This window comes from Arachis ipaensis, chromosome B5 (assembly GCF_059453495.1).
Source record: "Arachis ipaensis isolate K30076 ecotype BB chromosome B5, ASM5945349v1, whole genome shotgun sequence".
Classification (NCBI taxonomy): Eukaryota; Viridiplantae; Streptophyta; class Magnoliopsida; order Fabales; family Fabaceae; genus Arachis; species Arachis ipaensis.
The window spans coordinates 120,057,460-120,061,803 of NC_142440.1; the positions used below are offsets into that span (position 1 = coordinate 120,057,460).

At 34.3% G+C, this 4,344-nt stretch overlaps 1 non-coding gene across 1 annotated transcript; it reads left to right on the top strand.

Moving 5' to 3' along the window:
* LOC148565577 (small nucleolar RNA R71) lies at positions 1 to 108 on the top strand. Its single transcript, XR_015884829.1, has one exon. It is a non-coding gene; the product is annotated as a small nucleolar RNA R71 (small nucleolar RNA).
* The last annotated feature ends 4,236 nt before the right edge of the window (positions 109 to 4,344 follow it).

The window sequence follows — 4,344 nt, forward strand, 5'->3', positions numbered from 1 at the left end:
AAGCATGTCAGAAGGACACTTTTTGGTCAGTTGCTTATATCTCTCCCAAGCTTCATAGAGGGATTCACCTTCTTTTTGTCTGAAGGTTTGAACATCCACTCTAAGCTTACTCAGCTTTTGAGGAGGAAAGAACTTGGCTAAGAAAGCCGTGACCAGCTTATCCTAAGAGTTCAGGCTATTTTGGGTTTGAGAGTCCAACCACCCTCTAGCTCTGTCTCTTACAGCAAACGGGAAAAGTATGAGCCTATAGACTTCAGGATCTACTCCATTAGTCTTAATAGTATCACAGATCTGTAAGAATTCAGTTAAGAATTGAAAAGGATCTTCAGATGGAAGTCCATGAAACTTGCAGTTTTGCTGCATCAGAGAAACTAATTGAGGTTTCAGATTAAAATTGTTTGCTCCAATGGCAGGAATGGAGATGCTTCTTCCATGTAAATTGGAATTAGGTGCAGTAAAGTCACCAAGCATCCTCCTTGCATTATTATTATTTTCGGCTGCCATCTCCTCTTCCTGTTCGAAAATTCCTGTAAGGTTGTCTCTGGATTGTTGTATTTTAGCTTCTCTTAGTTTCCTTTTTAGAGTCCTTTCAGGTTCAGGATCTGCTTCAATAAGAATGTTCTTGTCCTTGCTTCTGCTCATATGACAAAGAAGGGAATAACAAAGAAAATATGGAATCCTCTATGTCACAGTATAGAGATTCCTTTGTGTGAGTAGAAGAAGAAAAGAATGTAATGTGGAGAAGAGAAGAGGGAAAACTCGAACACAGAGAGGGAGATGGAGTTCGAATTTTGGGTGAAAGAGAAGTGTTAGTAGATGAATAAATAAATAGAAGGAGATGAGAGAGAGAATTTCGAAATTTAATTAAAATAAATATTAAATTTGAAAGTTAGATTTCGAAAATAAATTTTAAAAAGGAGTTGATGATTTTCGAAAATTAAAGGAAGAATAAAATTAAAATTAAAATTTAAAACAATTAATTAATTAAAAAGAAATTTTGAAAAAGGAGAGAGGGAATTTTTGAAAATAAGAGAGAGAGGATTAGTTAGGTAGTTTTGAAAAATATATGATTGAAACAAAAAGATAAGATTGATTGAAAAAGTTTTGAAATTTGTTTTTGAAAAAGATATGATTGAAATTTAAAAAGATATGATTGAAATAAAAAGATAAGATTTGAAAATCAATTTTAAAAAGATAAGAAGTTAGAAAAGATTTTGAAATTGAATTTGAAAAAGATATGATTGAAATTTTAATTTGAAAAAGATTTGAAAAGAAAATAAAAAAGATTTGATTTTGAAAACTAAAGTTGATTACTTGACTAACAAGAAAATAAAAAGATATGATTCTAGAGTTTAAAGATTGAACCTTTCTTAATAAGCAAGTAACAACTTAATATTTTCGAATCAATCACATTAAATTCGAAAATCATGAACTAAAATTAAGAAAAATATTTTTGAAAATTAATTTGAAAAATTTTCGAAAATATTAGAAAGAAATTTTGAAAAAGATTTGATTTTTGAAAAAGATTTTGAAAAGATAAGATTTTTAAATTGAAAATTTGATTTGATTCATAAGAAACAATTAAATTTAAAAACTTTTTGACTAAATCAAATCATATTTTCGAAAATTTTGAGTAAAATAAGGAAAAGATATTTTTTTGATTTTTGAATTTTTAATAATGAGAGAGAAAAACACAAAATTGACTCAATGCATGAAAATTTTGGATCAAAATATGTGATGCATGCAAGAACACTATGAATGTCAAGATGAAGACCAAGAACACTTTGAAGATCAAGATGAACACCTAGAACTTATTTTTGAAAATTTTTAAGAAAAGAAAAATATGCAAGACACCAAACTTAATTTTTTTTTTTAATTTTTAGACACTAAGAATTTAAGAATGCATATGAAAAACAAGAAAAGACACAAAATAAGAAAACATCAAGATCAAACAAGAAGACTTACCAAGAACAACTTGAAGATCATGAAGAACACTATGAATGCATGAATTTTCGAAAAATGCATAAATTTTTAGAAAAAATGCAATTGACACCAAACTTAAAAATTGACTCTAGACTCAAACAAGAAACAAAAAATATTTTTTTATATTTATGATTTTATTAATTTTTTTGGATTTTTGTATATTTTATTTTTTTTGAAAACATAGGAAAAAGGAAGCAATGAATTCAAAGTCCTCAATCAAGATTCCAGGAATCATACCAGGTTAGTCTAAAGCTTGATGGCCAGCCAAACTTCAGCATACCATTTTGAAACATTAGAATTCATTCTTAAAAATTTAGAATAATTTTCGAAAACAAAAGGAAAAGAAATTTTTTTTTTGAAAGATTTTTGAAAACAAATTTTTTTTTTTTAAAAATAAAACGAAAAAGAAAATTACCTAATCTGAGCAATAAGATGAACCGTCAGTTGTCCAAACTCGAACAATCTCCGGCAACGGCGCCAAAAACTTGGTGTGCGAAATCGTGATCATTCTATTCCTTGGTAACGGCGCTAAAAACTCAATACGCACGTTCATGATCTTATATCTGTTTCACAACTTCGTACAACTAACCAGCAAGTGCACTGGGTCGTCCAAGTAATAAACCTTACGTGAGTAAGGGTCGATCCCACGGAAATTGTCGGCTTGAAGCAAGCTATGGTCACCTTGTAAATCTCAGTTAGGCAGATTCAAATAGTTTTAAGAAATTATAGTGGATGAAAATTAAATAAAATATAAAATAGGATAGTGGTACTTATGTAATTCATTGGTGAGAATTTCAGATAAGTGTATAGAGATGCTTTCGTTCCTCATTGCTCTCTGCTTTCCTGCTATCTTCATCCAATCAATCCTACTCCTTTCCATGGCAAGCTGTATGTAGGGCATCACCGTTGTCAATGGCTACATCTCATCCTCTCAGTGAAAAAGGTCCAAATGCTCTGTCACGGCACGACTAATCATCTGCCGGTTCTCGATCATACTGGAATAGTATCCATTGATCCTTTTGCGTCTGTCACTACGCCCAGCACTCGCGAGTTTGAAGCTCGTCACAGCCATCCCTTCCCAGATCCTACTCGGAATACCACAGACAAGGTTTAGACTTTCCGGATCTCAGGAATGGCCATCCATGGGTTCTAACTTATACCACGAAGACATTAATAACTCGGACTCGGTCCCCTGTATTAGATATCCAAGAGATATCCATTCAATCGAAGGTAGAATGGAAGTGGTTGTCAGGCACGCGTTCATAAGTTGTGAATGATGATGACTGTCACGATCATCACATCCATCATATTGAAGTACGAATGAATATCTTAGAAGCAGAATAAGTTGAATTGAATAGAAAAACAGTAGTACTTTGCATTAATCTTTGAGGAACAGCAGAGCTGCACACCTTAATCTATGGTGTGTAAAAACTCTACCGTTGAAAATACATAAGTGATGAAGGTCCAGGCATGGCCGAAAGGCCAGCCCCCAAACGTGATCTAAAGATGAAAACTCAATAGTAAAAAGTCCTATTTATAAAAACTAGTTACTAGGGTTTACAGAGATAAGTAATTGATGCAGAAATCCACTTCCGGGGCCCGCTTGGTGTGTGCTTGGGCTGAGCTTGAAGTTTACACGTGGAGAGGTCATTCTTGGAGTTGAACGCCAGTTTGTAACATGTTTCTGGCGTTGAACTCCACTTTGCAACTTGTTTCTGGCGCTGGATGCCAGACTGCAGCATGGAACTGGCGTTGAACGCCAGTTTACGTCATCAATCCTTATTCAAAGTATGGACTATTATATATTATTGGAAAGCCCTAGATGTCTAATTTCCAACGCAATTGGAAGCGCGCCATTTGAAGTTCTGTAGCTCCAGAAAATCCACTTTGAGTGCAGGGAGGTCAGAATCCAACAGCATCAGCAGTCCTTCTTCAACCTCTGAATCTGATTTTTGCTCAAGTCCCTCAATTTCAGCCAGAAAATACCTGAAATCACAGAAAAACACACAAACTCATAGTAAAGTCCAGAAATGTGAATTTAACATAAAAACTAATAAAAACATCCCTAAAAGTAACTAGATCCTACTAAAAACATACTAAAAACAATGCCGAAAAGCGTATAAATTATCCGCTCATCAGAAGCCATGCAACTTCCAGATCAAAATCTCGCCACGGAAGGTCGCCAACTCAGCGACACGAAAGAAGAAATGGTCGCAGCACCTCACGCAACCACGGATAAGAGAAATCGCCAGAACGGCGACATAGTAAAAGGGACAACCGCAGCGCTTCCCTTGATCTGAGTCGTCAGCACGACTCGGACGAAGATCGGCAACACCGAGATACCAAGCGCACAAGAAACGA